At 41.6% G+C, this 20,494-nt stretch overlaps 1 long non-coding RNA gene across 2 annotated transcripts in view; it reads left to right on the forward strand.

Moving 5' to 3' along the window:
- The window catches only part of LOC142002036 (uncharacterized), a 228,587-nt gene that overhangs the window by 102,700 nt on the left and 105,393 nt on the right, over positions 1-20,494 (forward strand). For both annotated transcript variants that reach the window (XR_012642605.1, XR_012642606.1), the window contains exon 3: positions 7,657-7,694. This is a non-coding gene — a long non-coding RNA (uncharacterized LOC142002036). The remainder of the gene's footprint in view (positions 1-7,656; positions 7,695-20,494) is intronic.

Genomic DNA, 20,494 nt, shown 5'->3' on the forward strand with positions numbered 1-20,494 from the left:
TGAAAAAAGCATCTATCAGTGTTTCCACTGTACAGCCAATCTTCAGAGACTGCTATCATATTAGGTATACAGAAGCAAGCCTTCTTCAGAACTTGTCAGTTTAGATTTATTTTCTAGTTTTAAAGCTAGTTTAAGGCCCTACAACATTTCAAATGGAAATTGCAAAACATATATTTCCCTTCTTTTGGGATCTTCTCTTTACTTGTGCACTAATTAAAGAAGGAGCATATTATCCACCTAGTTTCTTGTGGTAATTTACAGAGAAAGAGAAGACTTTTCTACTTAAAAAACATAACAAAAAAACTCAGACAAATGGTTGCTGGAAAAGGCACCAACCTAGACTTAAATAATGTTCTTTCTGCTTTTGCATTGTGTGTTAAACCCTGGCTGTCCACCCTGCAATAAAGGCATGCGAGAAAAAAAAGCAGAACAACATGAAAATAGCAGTTTGCTAATAAGGATATAAAGGCTCTAGAAATGACCCTATATCAAAGAACACAGAAGGAAACTCTCTTGTCACCTTGGAGACACTATGCAGTGTATGCAGATAAAGCAAACCCTAGCCTACAAAACATAAAACAAAGGAACTCAGCTCTGTTTTTCTTTTAATAATAGACATAACGTCACATGCAAAAATCCTATAGCCATTGATTTCAATACACACCTAGGAAATTGTTGTGTGGAATTATTCTACTATCTGTAGAATCAGGGGGCAGCACACAAAAAAAGGTAGAAGTTCTTTTAGATATTTGTGGAATTAACACTAATATTTGTCAAAATGACAACTACAGTGCTGCTTTTTGCTATAAATATGAGAAATAAGATATATATATCTCAAAGACATTATCTTTTCTTAGCTCTATAGTAAGTTAAACCCTTTCTGAAAACTGCAAACCTTTTTCCAATGCCTTCTAATGGGGAAACATTAGATACTCATGAAATGTCAAAAGAATTCCACTTCATAGTTATTCAAATTCGATGCTATCCACTTCTTCCTAGGAAATCCAGAGTTCACCAACACTCCAATTAAATTAATACTTGATTTGAACTCACTAAAAGAGAGAAATTGGAGTTTTTATTTGTCACAACTCCAGCTCTTTAGTGCCAAAGTTTCCTAGCATACTCACAAAACAAAAAGCAGTCATACAGTACTTTAAAGACTAAGGCTACAGTTAACACTAGCAAGTTTAGCCAACAAAACCGGTGGAACAACCACATACAAAGGCTGTGGCTATAAGGGGGATGCTAATGAGCCACTTCGGCAGATGCCAATGAAGCACTACCATGAATATGCAGCGCCTTATTAGCATAATGGTGGCCGCACACGTTGAAAGTGCTGTTTCGAAACACACGCCGCTGGTGTAGACAGGGGCTTTTTGAAACACGTGCAGCCACCATTATGCTAAGGAGGTGCTGCATATTCACAGCAGTGCCTTATTAGCATCCCCCTTTTGAAAGGCAGGGGCTAGTGTAGCCACGGCCAAAATGTGTTCTGTTGACAGTCTGTCCACAACACTCAACACTTTCACTGACAGCGTTCCGCCTCAAAGCCATGAGGTGTAATGCTGCTGTCAACAGGTTCTGTCAACAAAAAAACTGCGTGAATGCTCTGGAGGGGCCTTCTCTTGACAGACAGGGTATCCCGAACAATGGGCAGCTCTGTCTGCTGTGCTTCCAGGTGCCTGTTTTGTTGAGTGAGCAGCCAGGCAGTACGGCCACTCTGTCGGCAGAGCAGAGTACCCTCCCGATTGGTTTTTGTGTGTGGCTGATGTCTGTCAACAGAAGTTTTGTCAGGCAATCTGTTCCGACAGTGACTTCTGTCGACAGAGTGCTGTAGTGTAATCATAGCCTCACAAAATAATTTCTTAGGTGATAAGCTTTCGTAGGGCAGACCCACTTTTTCAGATCTGGAAATAGCATACAGATACAGACTAACACATTACCTCTCTCAGTATTGTCTTAGCATACTGAATGATTTCACAAATAAAAAATCCCAGGGCCCCAGCAATAGCTCAGCCTCATTGTGAAATGACAGGCAGCACATACTTGAGTCCCATGTGGCTAAGCAGGGAGGAAGAAGAGCTTTGTCAGCTTCGTATCAGAATCTTTCTTTCCAGACCGTTTCCTTGTTTAGGTTTGTCAGAATCCTAATATTGTATTTATTAGTATTTTCTGTATAAATTTATCTGACAGACATTATAAACTCAGCTTTTATCAAAAATATATTATATATGCTTGGTGGTGACTGACCAAACATCAACCAATGATTGGATATAATGAAGAGTGGATTTCATAGGTATTTTTAAGCTTTTAAACCGAAGTGGATTCATCTAGCTGTTTTATTAACAAAGGTCAGGGGTGATGAAAACCTGGTATCTTAAGTTTACTTGATACACATATAATTATGTCTCAGAAAGTTCACAGTCTGCTACTGTTTCTTATTTCTGGTTCCATTTGACCCTGACATCATGAACAAAGGACAACCTTCCACCATGGACATTCACTCGGACTAACAAGAGCTTATTTCTCCGATGGGACTTGGATCATTTTGCGTAAAAGAATCCCTGAGATTAAGAGCAGATTCTTTTATCCCACACCTATAGAAGGAAGGAAACCAGCTACTTTCTCCTTCAGTACTAACCTAGTGCAATTTACATATTTAACTTGAAAAAAAGTGAATTTCAGCAATTCAATTACCAGCAGAAATTGCAGTCTCTCTCCACAGATTGCCTTGTTTCAATTATAACTGGTGCTTATAGTTCAGTCGCCTTTTTTTTTCTTTTTTTTGAAAGCAGGAATGTTTCCCTGTTCTTTAAAACATCATGACACCCCAAAACAAGCCATATCGCAAGGCCAGGGTAAATTATTTGAGGACAGGGCCAAGAGTGTTGGAAGTTGAGAATGCTGCTTATGTTCCCCTTCTGTATTAATCTACAGTCACCCAACAGTTTAGTGACCATGGTCCATAATCTTTAGATTATAAATATGAAACTCCAATCTGTTTTACTGAATCAGTTACCACCTTAATGCGTACAACTTTCCCAGCTGCAGTCCCATGTGTTCAAATCCAGTTTATTCACTTATAAATGAAATTTATCAGCTAAATATCATTGTGATGATGGAAAAATATTCAAAGCCTATAAATGTGTTTACACTGAGCATGCAAAAGGAGGATTGTGATAGCATTTCCCATTTATTTCAACATAGCAAGAGACTGATTCTCTTAATTTACAGCCTTTAAACTGGCATAACTTTTTTGAAGTTATTCCTAACTTACTTTGGTGTAAAGAATTCTGAATCAGGCTCCAAACTCTTCAGGCAAATGAAAGTCATTGAGAATGTCTAGAGAGAAGCCTCTCCTTTCCTGAACAAGAAGCTAAAGGAGCAGGAGACGTGCCTTCACAGCCAAACACGTACAAGTAAAAATCACAGTCCAGTAAAGTTTTCAAGAAACACCTATGTGATTTTACTGTTGATAGCCATTAATTCTTGTTAAAACTTGAATTTTGACATTTTTTTCATTATGCTGTTAGAGACTCAAATGTGCTGTAAGCAGTGCATTTTTTTTTTTTTTTGTGCTGGTACTGAGAACAAGCACCTTGACAGCCCCAGCCATGGGAACACCAGGGGGTGGAGGGGAGGAACCGGCTGAATACTGGCTCCTCTTTTTTTTTAAAAAAGATATAAAAAAGCACTGGCTGTGGTATTAACAGCTCATAATTCCCATCACGTGTGGTTGGAATGTATTTTTGCTCCATGGATTTTCCTTGAAGATTGCCATATTCCATTTTTGCTTTGAGGTTTCTCTCTTTATGTTATGTAGTTCTGTAAGGAAGGTGATTTCATTGCTTTGTCATAGTCCATAATGAAAGACATGAAAGATCAGAAAAATATATAAAAACCTGGTTGTGCAATTGGTAATTAAGGCCATACTCCTACGTTACATTTTCTTCAGTGTGAACTGCAAACCAAGAGGAGTTTATACAAGGACACCTATAAAACACTTGGGTAATTAGTGGTCTGTTACTGAACTGTTGGGAGCAACACCTGTGCGAAAGGTGGTTACTGTTGGACCTGAAGGAGGAGATTCTTCTACATGCTTCTACAGAACCTTCTGCTGTGCCCAAGTTATTCTCTTCTGCTTCTGATTAGACCACATCTTCCACCCTGAGTCTTCAGTTCTTGACACACAATTTTGTGAATGGAGGTTACAGATATTTTTTCTCAGATGGAGGAGACCTATCTTTTATGTAGCAATATCTGATCACTTCCTTCACCCATGTTGTTTTAAGAAGACAGTTCACACCTACAAAAGGACCCTCTGAACCTAACTGGTTTAGAGCTACTCGGGTTCAGAAACATCTAAACTACTCAGTCTTTCCACCTACACATTTCTTCTGTATGGCTTTCATCCAGTAACTGTAGAATTGGTGCCTTCCATATGTGCATCTGGGACATCTACAGCCCTTCTTACCAAAATGCCTCCTGTAATGTTCCATGCAGTGCTTCCATGGGAAGGCGATATTGTACACTGCAACAGATCTACATCTAGAATTCTGGTTCAAATCCAGGCTAGATAGTGATGAAACATACTATCAGCTTGCTGTCTGATGAACAGTGAGGTGAGTTACTTGTCTGGTTCACACGGAGGACCATGCTAGCAACTTCATTGTACTCAGTGCTATTGTTGGTTCATTCAAATGCAGGCTGGTGAATTCTGGTGGGAGAGTATATAGATATATGAGCGTATGCTGCCCAGGAGACATCTTTACTAAAGTGGGAACCTCTTAGAAAATGAACAGCAAAAAGAGAAATTTAAATTATGATATCTTAAAAAGTTCTCCACCCCTGAAACCACTAACACCTGGGCTCAGGGAGGTCACATGGCTGGTGCCACCCACACCAACCCATCACCTCTGGTTGAAACCCCTGCTCTGTAAGACAAATGTGGATGCAGGGTCTCCCATGTCTCAGGTTAATGCTCAGTCTCCAGGCTATTGATCGTTCTGGGTCAGAAGTCTCTCTAGCTGAAGTTAAAATATATATAAATATTACTAGCTAAAAATGTGGGATTCAGAACCTGATTTTCTCCCCACACCCAGTGAGTTCTCTAGCATCAGGCTCTAGAGTAGTTATCTCTCTGACTCAGTGACTATTTGAGGTTATGAGAGGTGGGAGAAGAGAGGGGACAGGGGAAGGGGAAAGAAAATCACAACCATCAACTCCTCCTGTTAGGTCTCCTTGTGAATCTATATTGAAAACTGCTTCTGTGCTAAGCTGTTCAGTGAATGTTTGCCATATTTATGAATAGTTTCATATCGACCAAAATGCATTTTTGGCAAATAAATTATTTGTGTGCAAAAAATTGCCCCACACAACAAATAAGTCATGATCAGAATCTCTTGGGCAAACAGATTCCATCATTGAAAGACTTCTCCAAAACTTGATTTTAGACAAACATTCTTCAAGCACACACAACTTCCAGGAAATGCTGACATAATCCTCATGGTATTTAATGATTTTTTTTTTGTTTGTTTCAGTTCTTCATTCTCCAGGCACTCTTTATCCAAACAAGGAATTTTAACTCCTACCTTAAACCTTCCTTTGCTTTTATATTTTGTACAAGCCACAGAGGTTTTTCAACAGGATGTGAATTCTATTCCATGTGAATATTAACACATGAGAACAGCCACACTGGGTCAGACTAAAGGTCCGTCTCTCACAGTATCCTGTTTTAGCAGCAGCCAACGCCAGATGCCCCAGAGGAAATAAATAGAAGGGACAATCGTCAAGTGACTCATCCCCTTTTGCCCATTCACAGCTTCTGGCAAACAGGGGCTAGGGAAACCATCCCTGCTTATCTTGGCTAACAGCCATGTATGGATATATGCTCCTTAAACTTATGAAGTTCTTTTTTTTTAACCTGTTATAGTCTTGGTCTGTAAAACCCACAGGCTGACTGTGCATTGTGTGAAGAAGTACTTCCATTGTTTTGTTTTAAACCTGCTGTCTTTTAATTTCATTTGGCGAATCCTTCTTGTGTTAAGAGACTAAGTAAATAGCACTTCCTTATTTACTTTCTCTACTCTAGTCATGATTTTATAGATCTCTATCTTAACCTTCCTCAGTTGTCTCTTCCAAGCTTAAAAGTCCTAGTCTTATTAGCCTTTCCTCTGGTGAAAGCTGTTCCATACTGCTAATCAAATTTGTTGCCCTTTTCTGTGCCTTTTCCAATCCCAGCATGGCTATGGTTACACAACAGCGATCTGTTGACAGAAGTCACTGTCGGAAGAGATTTCCTGACAAAACTTCTGTCCACAGAGTGTGGCCACACACAAAAGCCAACCAGAAGAGTCCTCTGCTCTGTTGACAGAGTGGCTGGACTGCCCAGCTGCTCTCTCGACAAAACAGGCACCTGGAAGCACTGCAGACAGGGCTGCCCATTGACCTGGATGCCCTGTCTGTCGAGAGAAGGCCCCCCAAAGTGTCCACACAGCTTTTTTATTGAGAGAACCTGTCAACAAAAGACACTCTTCCTCACCTGGAAGAGGTCGAAGGTTGTCGGCAGAAGTGCCAAATTTGTTGACAGACTGTAACCAAAACACAGTTTGCGCGTGGATGCTCCACCAGTTTTGTTAACAAAACCGGGGTTTTGTCAACACAATTTGCTAATGCAGCTGTAGCCAATATCTTTTCAAGATGGGGAAACCACATCTGCATGTAGTGTTCAAGATGTGGGCATACCATGGACTTACATAGAGGCAACATGATATTTATTATCTGACCTTTCTTGATGATTTCCAACATTCTGTTCACTTTTTTTTATTGCCACTGAACATTCAGTGGATATTTTCAAAGAGCTGTGAACAATGACTCCAAGTTCTTTCTTGAGTGGTAACAGGTAATTTAGACCCATTATTTTTATGTATATAGTTGTAATTATATTTCCCAATGTGCATTACTTTGTATTTGTCACCATTAAATTTCATCTGCCCTTTTATTGCCCAGTCAGCCAGTTTTTAGTTACAATCACGCTTATTTTTATTTGGCAACTCAGAGAAATAAAATAGATCAGCAGCGAAACAGAGATCATAGTTTGCAATGTAGGTCCTACAAAATCAGAAACTAGATGAAGTTCATAAACATTTTATGATGACATCTGAGACAATTAAATTGTATGGAAATGGTGTCATGCTATTGAAGACTACTGCTGTTTTCAAAGACAAAACAGATTTTTATGTGAAAGGGGGTTAAAATCTTGAATAGAAGCGACCCCAAAATTAGCCTGTGGCTTATAAAAGGAAGAGTCTTCCCTGCTCATACAAACCTAGAGATTAATACTTAAATAGATTAGATGTATTTACAGAAACCTTCATTAAAGATCTCAAGCCATTTATAAACAATAATTAATTAAGCCTCAAATCAGACATATGAGATGCCAGTAGGAATTATTTGTGTCTACTCAGCAGCAGAGTCCAGACTATAAACCTAGAAATGCTGTGTAGCAGTTTGCTTCTCTAGCCACTAGACATGCTCCTTCGCTTTTCTTTACTTCAAGGTCATTCTTTCCTATTTCCAAATGAGGGGTCTGTTACCCACATGAGACAGTGGGGGCTTCTTGCTCTTAGCAAATGAATTTCTTCTTTGTTCACTCAGGTTACAGCCCGGAAAAATAACCTGCCAATTTGAAAAAGGTAACAAAAATACTAGTGAATGCTTCTGACTTACTACCTCACCTTCCAGTGCACTTTATTTGTGAAACAGCCAATTAAATCCCACCACAGTAATGCTTATTCTGTAGATTGCATACTTTTTATTTAATTTCTTTATGGCTTTGTGCGACTCACTTTATTATTAACCCACATGATCTTTAGGCATGATTTTGTTTCACTGTGAAATTTAAATGCATTGATCTAATTGAAGTCAACAAAGTGTTTTGAGCCTCCCACAAAATGCTCTGTAAAAGTGAAAGATATTGTTCTAATGCATACTGGAACTTGAGTTCTGTAGATGGCCAGGCACCACTGGATGTAACTAGCCAAGCAAATTGAACTTGTAAAATAGTTCTTAAATATTACTTTAACTAGGGTTATAAAATTTATTTTTATTTTTGAGTAGGTCATTTGCTGCTGTCTGTTCCAGGTCTCCCATTATTCTCCTGTCCACCCTGGATCCTGTGTCCGCCTGAAGTGGAGGGTCCCCCAAAGTGAAGGCACAGGGCAGTGACTCCAGTCCAAGCTTGTGATGCAGTGACTGATCCACTCCAGCAGGAAAGGGGTTAAAATATACTGGAGGGAGCCTGTGCAGAGCCTCAGCTAATCAGTGAGAGGCTTACAAGGAACCAGTGAAAAGGCAGCTGGCTGGAGCAGCTCTGTGTATAAGGAGCAGCTCTGTTACCAGAGGCAGTTGGATCCAGACCAGGGAAGGTGCACGACTGGCTCCCATTAGGAGAGAAATATGTGGAGAGAGTTGTGCTGGACAGGCTCAGGGGAACTAGAGAGAGAGGGGCTCTGGCCTGACATTTGCCAGGCTGCAGGCCTTGAGGCCAGGGAGCCAGGAGACTGCAGTGGGCACAGGGGAAGTAGCCCAGGGAACAAGAGGCAGTAAAGGGGAGTGAAGGAAGGGAAGACAAAGTTGGTGCCAGGGAGTCCCTGGGCTGGGACCCAGTATAGTGACAAATATAAAGACAAATGCAAAGTGCTCCACTTAGGAAGGAACAAGCAGCTTCACACATACAGAATGGGAAGCGACTGTCTAGGAAGGAGTATGGCAGAAAGGGATCTAGCGGTTATAGTGGACCACAAGTTAAATATGAGTCAACAATGTGATGCTGTTGCAAAAAAAGCAAACATGATTCTGGGATGCATTAACAGGTGTGTTGTGAACAAGACATGAGAATTCATTCTTCTGCTCTACTCTGCACTGGTTAGGCCTCAGTTGGAGTATTGTGTCCAGTTCTGGGCGCCCCATTTCAAGAAAGATGTGGAGAAATTAGAGAGGGTCCAGAAAAGAGCAACAAGAATGAGCAAAGGTCTAGAGAACATGACCTATGAAGAAAGGCTGAAAGAATTGGGCTTGTTTAGTTTGGAAAAGAGAAGGTTAATGGGGGACGTGATAGCGGTTTTCAGGTATCTAAAAGGGTGTCATCAGGAAGAGGGAGAAAACTTGTTCTTCTTGGCCTCTGAGGATAGAACAAGAGGCAATGAACTTAAACTGCAGCAGGGGAGGTTTAGGTTGGACATTAGGAAAAAGTTCCTAACTGTCAGGGTGGTGAAACACTGGAATAAGTTGCCAAGGGAGGTAGTGGAATCTCCATCTTTGGAGATATTTAAGAACAGGTTAGATAAATGTCTATCAGGGATGGTCAAGACAGAACTTGGTCCTGCCATGAGGGCAGGGGGCTGGGCACGATGACCTCTCAAGGTCCCTTCCAGTCCTAGTGTTCTATGACAGTGGATGGGTCTAGGTCCTTCCCTCCCCCTTTGCACTGTACCTTGCCACTAAGAATAGAGGCCAGTACAGACTGCAACTTTCCCCTGAGGTGGAGGAGCTAGACTTTGGCTGTATTTAGCCACAGTGGCAGGTATGGGACTGAAGACTGCTAAGAGCCCTGGAATGGGCACAAGAGACCTAGCAGTGGGCAATGCCAAAGAGGACACCATGATCCGGGGAATGACGCTGTTCAGCGCAAAGCATAGGGACTGCAAAGCAATGGTGGGCAACACACCAGCCAGAGATCAAGCTAATTCAGAATGTGAGCAGCAGGAGGCACCACAGTGATGAGTTGAACCCCGTTATAATCCGATAGACAAGACAGCTCTAAAAATATAAAATTAGACATGGGGCAGCTGCATCCACATTCCAAAAATATTGTGGGAGTGAAGGCCCCATGGGCCCATGTAACTTGACAACTATGGCTGTAAGTTCTCTGCTGAAGGGACTCACTTTTTCTCCTTATCATGCACACGTCATGTCCATCTTTACAATTCTACATACAATTGGCAAAACTCACACAGTCACTAAATGTCTCTTCATTTTCATTGTGAAATAACTTCATTAGGCTCCCATTGGGGATGTAATGAGCCTGACAGTGAACCCAATCAGGCCAAAAATACCCTGCCCAGTTTGCTTTGTCAATGTAAACCCCAACACCTTAGAAAAGTTCAGGCCAGGCAGAAGCAAATGGGTGCCTGCCCAGTAATCCAGGTAATGTTCCAAGGGAGGAAGGAAAGTTTAAATTGAATCCATATCTTGGCTGGATCTTGCGGTCTTTTGGGTACAGAGGCAGACCTTGTGAGAGTAGTGAGAGGCAGTTCTTTTTGTATCAAGTCTGAGGTTGAGGGAACAGAATAGCTGAGAGCCTTTCATAGCAAGAGGGTTTCCTACTCACTAAGAACATTAGGAGAAACTTTAAAAGGGACTGACTCAGAATTAGAACTCAGACTAGTGTCATTGGGGACTGAAACACTGATCTGCACAGGGACCAGGGGAAAAGAAGGGGTGTTTCCAAACTGATTGTTGTGCTATGGGATGAGGTGGTACTAATGTGCAGAGATGAGAACCATGATGCAGATGCTACCTGATTGTCAGAGTATTCAGCATCCTGCCCAAAGAACTCAGGAAAGAGTTTGTTTCTACTGGTAGATCTTGGGGAGTTTCTCTCCAGCTCTGCTGTTCCAACATCAGCTCACTTCAAAGAATTAGACGGAATGCTCCATAGTGATAAGGCCCTATCCACATTTATGTTAAAACTAGGTTTACATTTATGCACGTTTTAAGGCAATGTGAAGGGGCCTTTGTGTAAATGAGAATTAGAATGCTGAGCAACTTCTGCTTACAAACAGGAAATATAAAGGCTTGCACTAACATGTCATTCTTGATATCCATAATTTACAGTTGGCAACACGGGTTCCTAGTAGGAATATATGTAGGCTTTTTATTATTTGGTTGGTTTCTGTAATTTGTGGAGATTGAGTGTGTCCAATAAAATACTTGAAAAGACAGGAGCTCCCTTGCTGTCATCAAGGTTTTGTGTTTTTTTCCTCTAAGCATTTGGTAAGATAATTTTCAATCTACTGCTTCCTGAATATTTGCATGTATTTGGATTTTTTTGCCACATTCCTCCAGAAATGTGGTTTTCCAGTGTAGGCTACATTATGCTTAGTGTTTAAATTGTAAAGTATAAGTTGTTGGTGGCATTAGTGTTTTTGTTGCACAGCTTTACAATTCTGGCATTTCAGTGGCTGCTTTGTTTTTCACTGAACTTCTGACTGCTGAGCTCTAAAATATAGTGAATCAGAAAAGAATGGACACAAGATCAGATTTGATATACATATTTATCTTCCTCATAACTTTCTCACTGCATTAGCAAAAAGCCTTTCTCCATTTTCCCAGTAAAGAGCACTGTGATGTGGCTACGGACATTCTTGGGATTGGGATGATCTGTTTTTTTAAAGTGGTGGGGGATTATTTCCAGGTCTTTATGTGCATTTAAAGACTCTGGCAGCAGCATGTTATGTTAATACCTCTCCTAGTGTTGTAGCTCCCTTATTGAAGTGAAACCTGCAAGCAGATGAGAGGAAGGAGCAACTGTGGGCAGAGAGTTAAGCACTGTAGACCCCAGAAGAGTAATCTGTGAAACTAGCAACAACATCCCTTGGAATTTTTTTCAAAACAATTCTCTCAAACTGATTACTACAATGTACCTTTACCATTCAAAAATATGATGGGTCTGATTATCATTTTGTCAGGCCCCTCCATACTTCTGTGTGAAGAAGATTCACAGGGGTATAAATATAATTTCACCACGGTATGTAAAGAGATCTGAGTGTAGCTGAGAGTCAGGCTCTTTATAATTTAAGGAAGTATTTAAACAATGCAGTTTAGTTTCACAGACAAGAAATTTGGAGGCCAGGTCCTCAGGACTACCCATCTCTCACCTGTAGACTGCCACAGAGAGGGAAAACCTTGACTAGCCATTTAAACTAGTTTTTCTTCTAGATACCCACAGAGCTACTCCAAGGGCCAGCAGAATTCTCAGTAGCACCTTGACAGACTGTAACCAAAAGAAAGAGGCAGGGCCAATTGAGAAAGCATGACCCTGAGATTGACAGTTTCCAGGGCCAGTGGAGAGGGTCCAGTGGTCCAGATTAGCCTGATTGACAGGGCACATAAGTCAATGAGGTTGTTGGGGTCCTCGTTCCCCCGATCGCTGTAGCTTCCTGAGGCAGTACAGGGCTGAGCTAAGGGGAGAGCAGGGAGCAGGGTCAGGGACAAGAAGGAGCCAGGTGGGGAGTGGGTTCGGGCTGGTCACAGAGCTGGACTAGGAGCAGGCCCGGGCGGGGAGCGGAGCCGCCTGTCTGGAGGCACCAGAGGAGCTGCCCAGGGAGCGGCACTGGAGACAGAGCTGCAGCCACGCTGACAGGAGCCGGGCCCGGAGCCACGCAGGGTGGGCAGCTGGGCGGTGTGAGGGCGACCCTGGGCAGAGGGCCCAGCGCAGGGGCTGGCCACCAGCCAAGGGGTCTCACAGGCCAGACTGGGCGGGGGTGACCTCAACGGGGCTGAGTGGGGGAAGGGCCCCGCCAGCTAGCGCCTGAGGGCGTGTGGCCACGGCCAGAGCACGTGTCTGCCCCTCGGCGTCCCTGTAGCACAGCCTGGGCCTGGGCGGGGGTCGGGCCATGTGAGGAGCAGGCTGAACTTCCCCCGTCGCCCAGAGAGGGCTGCTTGTGGCGGCTCCAGGCCCACAGAGGTGCGACAGGCTGTGTTTCCCTTTAAGTTGCCCATATGGCCTCCTAGTGTTCCTGGGTTGCTGCTTAATCACTCGTATTTGCAGTGACCTATGCGTAGTGAGCAGTGGTCAGAGACGTGGCTGGGGCAGGGAGAGCACCACACAGTGGGGACGCCCTAGCCACTGTCCTAAATGACCCTGATAAGACTGGGGGGTCAAGTACCCCCAAGATCCTGGGCAATGTTCCCTCTAATTTTTTCCATGAATATTTAGAATAAATATTAGGTGCAGCAAGGTGTGTGTGAATGTATGCCACCAGTAGAAACTCATGCTGCCAGCTGTTGCATTCTGCAAATCAGCTGGGCAGCATTTTAATCTCTCCTGGTTTACTGCCCAAGCACTCTGAACACTGGTCCTGGGCCCAGCCATGGTGGGTTACCAGGACTCTGCTCTGCCCTACAGGCAGGAGGAAGGGGAGTCTTCGAGATCAGGTATGCTCTTGATAAAGGAAGTAGTAGCAAGGGCTGAGATTTTTTCACTAGCCAATTCCACTAACATGGTGTGTAGTCCAGAAAAGTTCCCCACAATAGCGGTACCATTCCCCATCTTATATATCATTCTGTATCCTTGATTTTCCAATCTAGTGGACTGAGCACTTCCTTCATCACTCTGTGCCTCCAGTAATGGTTAGCACAGATATGGTTAAAACAACCTCCACTCTGCTGCTTTCTCTTTCACACCTCAGCTTTCTGAAACCTTTGCTTTTGTTGCCAAATTTTTGCATGCTTGGACTCTGCCTGCGGGGAGGGAGTAATGGGGTTGGGCTGAGGGAGTTATACCAGTTTTCCATTGATTGCTAGCAATCTACTCAAATTCCTGCAGTGAAAACAGCATCTGGAAGTGGAATAAAGTAAGTCAGAATGTTGATTTGAGTGCTTGGTAGCTTCTTGTTTTATGGGAATGAAACCCACAAGGACGTTACTAAGACATTTAAAATACTTTTCTAAATTCTAAATAGGAAATCCACATTTCTCTTCTGAGCTAATTATAGACTGTATCACTTTTGACAACCCATTGGCAAATTGAAAAATACATTCTGGATTCTTAATCTTCCCCACATTGTGCAATAAGTATTTTATCAACAGCAGTTCTGTAACAGAATCATCCTTATTTCCAGCCCCCTTACAGTTTCTGCAGTTTTATTTTTATTTGCCTACTTGCTTTGATATAGTATGTGTGATATTTGCTGCTTCATCATTTTTGTAACATAGGAAATTCCATACAAACCTAATATACCTGACACAATGTCATACTAAATGTATTCATAAAAGGGAATAATCACAACTGTATTCAGCTTGATGCAATAATCTTTTTAACTACCTGCCACATAGCAATTAAAGTTTACAACATAAGGCTGCCTTCAAATTATGTATCTGTAGTTTAACATCTGTTCTTATAGCTTTATTATGTACTGTAACACACACTATGATGCATTGTTAGAATAGAAACAATTACTTTTTTTCCTCTCTACCACTTGATATCACAGTAAATACTAAAAGGTACCTCCTGCCTGTAAGGCTTTCCCCAGCACATACCTAAAGTTCATCTCAAACATTTCAGAATTAGAACAAGAATATTTATTGCCATTTTTCAGAAAACAAAATGAACATTCTCTGAAACATTCCCTCTTCCTGTTTTGTTGTTAAATTGTTTTCTTTTTAAAATGGAAATGTGAGAAAGAAATACAAGAGTTTACTCAAGGATTCAGTTAGATATTTGAAGACCTCCACTTTTGCTTTATCATATCCCTTACACTCTGCTTCTCAGCACAGATCTATGGCGCATCACGACAGGAGCCTCCCCATTCTGAGTGTGGGTTTGATGCAAAATTCTATCAGACATCTTACTGACTCTGTTTTAGGTCTTTGCTGTTTAGCACTGCACAGAGCCTTTGGAAAAGATTCATCAACTGTGCAAGCAGCACCAGCACTGTAATGTATAGATTTTACATTTTTTTAGATAATATAAATACAAAACCTTAATCAGTGAACAAATCAAATTACTAAAATCCAGTCTTTCTAAATGTGACACACTGAAAAATCTGATTTATCCTCTAACAAAGGTTAAGAAGGTCCACAATGTTAAGGATATAATGCTGTGGCCATCCTGGTGGTCAAACTCTTCTTTTCAGTGTTGAATTAAGTGATTCCATTACATGGAATGTAAATGAAGTCACAAAGTTCTCTTGTAACCTGCTTAATAAAAAGCATCTATTGTATTATCAATTGGGATGGTGCTCAGGGTGAGCTATGGCTGCATTGTAGAGATGTGCACAAATCAGAATGTCAAGACTGCGTATTTTCTAGCTTCACTGCAGCAATTAGACAAAGTCTGATGGAAAATCCATATTTCAAAGGTAAAATAAGCAGTGGCATTTGGAGTTGGCCATCACATCCATCCATCTATCCATGCATCCTTCCATCCTTCCTTCCTTTATTTTGTATCTCTGGTTACGTCTACACTAGCACACTATGTCAAAGTAAACTATTTTGACATAAGTACATCGAAACAGGCTACTTCAACGCGTATCGTCTACACATCCTCCAGGGCTGGTGCCATCGATGTTCAACATCAAAGTAGCGACGGAGAACGTCGAAAGGAGCCACCCCAGAAGGAAATGCGGAGCGTCTGCACATACAAGTGCTCCCCGTCGAAATAAGGGGCCAGCAAAGCCCCAAGCCGCTCCCTTAAAGGGCCCCTCCCAGACACACTCGGCCTGCATAGCACGAGACCCACAGAGCAAACAACCGGTTGAAGACCCTGTGCACGCAGCATGGACCCCCAGCTGCAGCAGCAGCAGCAGCCAGAAGCCCTGGGCTAAGGGCTGCTGCATGCAGTGACCATCGAGCCCCTCAGGGGCTGGACAGAACGTCTCTCAACCTCTCAGCTGATGGCCACCATGGAGAACCCCACTATTTCGAAGTAGCAGGACGCGGATCGTCTACACACGCCCTACTTTGACGCTGATCGGCAAAGTAGGGCGCTCTTCCCATCTTCATATGGGAATAGTGATTTTGACGTCTCGCCGCCTAACATCGACTTCAACGTCGAAATAGGACATGGTGCGTGTAGACGCGATGCGTGCTATTTCAATCTTGTGCCGGCTCCTTCGAAGTAGCCAGCTAGTGTAGATACACCCTCGGTGTTATAAAACCGTCATGCCATTTCCAGTACAACACTATCTGCAGATCAGAAGAAGTGGATCTCCCCCTGAAAGCTCATCACCTAATACGTTGTTTTCTGAGTCTTTACAGTGCTACGTGACTGCTTGTTTGTTTTGTTATCATATCATTCATTATTCACTGTACAAGTGTAATTTTTTGTGGGGGGGAGGAAAATAGGTTTTATTTGGGTAAGAACATAAGAACGGCCATACTGGGTCAGACCAAAGGTCCATCTAGCCCAGTATCCTGTCTGCCGACAGTAGCCAATGCCTGGTGCCCCAGAGGAGGTGAACCGAAGACAATGATCAAGCAATTTGTCTCCTGCCATCCATCTCCCGCCTTCGACAAAAGGCTAGGCAGCATACCTTACCCCTTGCTAATAGCCATCTATTGACCTAACCTCCAAATATTTATCGAGCTCTTTTTTACACTCTGTTAGAGTCCTGGCCTTCACAGCATCCTCTGGTAAGGAGTTCCACGGGTTGACTGCGCTGTGTGAAGAAAAACTTTCTTTTATTAGTTTTGAACCTGCTACCCATTAATTTCATTCAGTGTCCTCTAGTTCTTATATTATGGGAACAAGTAAATAACTTTTCTGTATTCACTTTCTCCACACCATTCATGATTTTATATACCTCTATCATATCGCCCCTCAGTCTCCTCTTTTCTAGACTGAAAAGTCCCAGTCTCTCTAGCCTCTCCTCATATGGGACCCGTTCCAAACCCTTAATCATTTTAGTTGCCCTTTTCTCAACCTTTTCTAACGCCAGTATATCTTTTTTGAGGTGAGGAGACCACATCTGCATGCAGTACTCAAGATGTGGGCATACCATAGTTTTATATAGGGGAAGTAAGATATTCTTCTTATTTTCTATCCCTTTTTTAATTATTCCTAACATCCTATTTGCTTTACTGACTGCCGCTGCACACTGCGTGGATGTTTTCAGAGAACAGGGTACATCACGTAGACTTCAAGGAGTTACTTTAATACATTATTACTGGACTAAGCAACAGTCTATAATAGTTACAATTGTGGTAATGACATTCTGTTGTGAATAGGAAGGTAATTAGATCACAGAAGTGTGAAGGGAAAGAAGAGATGTACAAGGTAATCTGTGTACTAAAATATAGACTGCAGTACAAAATGATTTAGAACACCTCGCCTGGAAATTGGTCCTAGCAAACTATGTGATATTGAATAGCCAGGCTCCAGGTTGGTCTCACAATCAACAGCACAAGACGGGACCCTCTCTTTGGCCATTTTCTATTTTCATTACAGTTTTAAGCAGAGTGATGAGACTCCATAATTCTAGAATAAGCAGCACATTCGGAAAAATAAACTGTGGAGGAAACTTTCAAAGACAAAAAAATCAAGTTAGCTTTTTTTAACATCTTCCCCCAACCTGTAAAAAGGCATGATATGTTCTGCCTGACAACACTGTTTCCACTTTCACTCTTTCTCCTGGATGAACTCTAGGGCAGTGTTTCTCAATCTTTTTTTTATAAAATGCCTCTTTTTCAAAAAAAAAAAAAAAATTAAGTACCCCCAGACTTCTTCTCTTCTCTCTACATGTGCCATTGGTTGAAAAACATGGCCTTAAAGTAATCGGAGGTTTTGAAACAAGTATCATTCAACCTTTTGAGATTACTGGACCCTTTTCAGGAGTCAGATTTGTTTTGCATACCACCAAGTTACATCTCACTTGAAACCTACTTACAAAAAAAATGCAAAAATATCACAGAAGACTAGTACTGAAAACTTCTGACTTTTTACTATGTTATTATCAAATAAATGAATTGGAATAGAAATATTGTACTTAAATTTCAGTGTAAGGCATATGAAACAGTAGAAACAAGTCATTGCCTGAATGAACTTTTAGATTCTACTGACTTCACTAGTGGTGTTTGTTTTTTTTTTAAATGTAGCCTGTTGTAAAACTAGGTAAATATCTAAATGAGTTGATGCACCCCCAGGAAGATCTCAGCTTACCCCTAAGGGTACATGTGCCCCTGGTTGAGAAACACTGCTCTCAAGCTTGAAAGAGATAATCAAATCATTGTGTTAAGCAAAAGTCGTGGAATTTATGCAGGTCATTTTCTGACTGTTGTAAAATAAAAAAAAATAAAAAGTTAAAAATCAAAATGTTTCAGAGACAATTCCTATGCCCAAGATATCAGAAATTCAAAGTACCATCAAAATAATTTTGATTAGTACTAAGATTTTACTAGGAATTTAAAGCAATTAACTTTACAATCTTAACAGAGAGCATACTCAGCCATTTTCCAGCATGAAAACCATGTCCACCTCCTGGCAAAATATTTCCTTTCATTTTCAAGACATGTTGAGGTTGTCAAGAGCCCATAAAGCTGCAGGCCAAATTAAAATTGATTACAAACTAGATTTAAATAAAGCTATTTTGGTAAAGGACAAAACACTTAAAATTCAGATTAAAGACGGAGAAAATTCTGTACTTTGTTAAATTGTTTTATGTGACTGAGAGAAAAATGTTCCTTATCAGGAGCCATAATATTAGTATTCTTGCAACAAATGCTTCCCCTGCCCCCTCCTCCAAAAAAAAAAAAAGGAGAGGGAGAAGGGTAAAGAGAAGCACATTCTCTCTCTCTCTCTCTCTCTCTCTCTCTGAGACAAACATAAAAGTAGAATGAGGGAAGAAGGAGGAATGTAGTTCATTGGTTGGACCCCTTGTTGGTTTAGTTTTTTTTTTTGGGGGGGTGGGGGTGGAGGGTGGAACACACAGATATTACAGTGACGAGTGTGTAGATAAGAACATAAATGGTTGGTAGCCTGATTTCTTCTCCCTCGTGTGAGTGGTTCCACGTGCTCTGGCAAAGCTGGGAATGCACAATTTTGGCATAGAAGAGGCTCTGGAATGTGCAGCTCAGCACTGAACCTTGTGCACTCTCCTATTTACAGTGTATGCCTGAAGGATGAGAAAAGAGAGAGTTGGCAAGAGCTACTGGGGCAAGACAGATTTGCATCTGGGAAGAGCTGAAACGTCTTTGAGTATTTATAAAGTGGATAAGATGCATTAATAATATGGATAGAAATGGGGCCTAGAAAGGATTCCTGAAATGGCTGTCTAATATCTCTGGCCTGTAGTTCATCTGAGAAAGTATAAGCCACCAAATGGTAACTGCTTTATTCTTGTTTTTGGTATTTTTTCCCCAAGATTTTTTAATTTTTTCCCATCTCAAAATTGGACAAAAAGTCCATGTGAAAAAGTCAGATTGGGTCAACTAAAATATTTTGGTTTAATTTAGCCTTTTTAAAAATGCAAGCTATTAAACTAAATACAATTTCTAAACAAAATTGCTTCAAATGAAAAAAAAACCTTTACATTAAAAATAAAGTTGAAACAAAATGGACCCTTTCCTCACAATCAAATTTAATTACAGAGAGGTGTTCACTGTAGTAAACAAAGTCATAAAAGGATCCAGTGGCTGGAAATTGAAGCTAGAGAAATTCAGGCTTGAAATAAACTGCATATTCTTAACAGTTGGGATAATTAACCATGGAAACCATTTACCAAGGGTTGTGGTGAATTAATTGGAATTTTTAAAGTAAAGTCTGCATATTTTTTTCAAAGATATTCAATAGTTCAATCATTACTACTAGGCTGAAAGCAGTAATTAATTTAGGGGTGCTATGGCCTGTGTTATGAATGTCAGATTAGATCACAGTGGTCCATTTTGACTTTAAAATCTCTAAAAGTGTACTCATGGCCCTTGCCTTGTCTTCATCAGCCCCTGGCAGTGCCTGGCTGCAGAGGGGAACACAAAGGCATAGCTATGTGGGTGTTGCCAGGTCATGGCCCACTAGCTCCTGAAGGGATTGGGCTCTACAGTGACAACAACCTGGGACACAGGGTAGAGGGCTCAATCCTCACATCACTCATGATGGCTATAGTTGGGCTAGCTTAGGAAAGCAACAAGCATCTCAGTTGATGGTCTGTTGCTAGTGGATTGGGATGTTCAAGGGTAGGCAGTTTGCAGAACGCGATTACGATCAGGAATGGCGTATGTCTGGGTGTGTAGATGCTCATCCTTCTTTTGTACTTATCTTGGAGAACTAACTTATCTTGCCAACCTAACTTGTGCACTGCTGCTTGCAGAGCTGATCTCTCAGTCAGCAGATGCCATTCTTTGGCCGCCCACCTCTGAAAACAGCAGTGGAGAAGGAAGAGTGGCAATACTGTGACCTCTCTAAAATAACTTTGTAACCCTCCTGCAATCCCCTTTTGGCTCATGGCCTTTCCCCCATTTGAGGAATGCTGGTCTACCCTGTGCAAAGGACATAGTACAGGTTGAACCTCTCTAATCCACAATACTCTCGTTTGGCAACGTCCATAATCTGGCATGATTTTAGTTATCTGGAAGGCCACTCATCATGGGCCAAGTTTCCGTGGTCCCATAAAATTCATTTACGGCCACCAGTCCTGGCTTTCAGTGTTCTGTGCTGTTATGTAGCTGTAATTTACCCCTAAATGTCTACCAAGAGCCTAGTAAGCAGTGAAAGTGTTGA

Source organism: Carettochelys insculpta, chromosome 26, assembly GCF_033958435.1.
Source record: "Carettochelys insculpta isolate YL-2023 chromosome 26, ASM3395843v1, whole genome shotgun sequence".
NCBI classification, from domain to species: Eukaryota; Metazoa; Chordata; order Testudines; family Carettochelyidae; genus Carettochelys; species Carettochelys insculpta.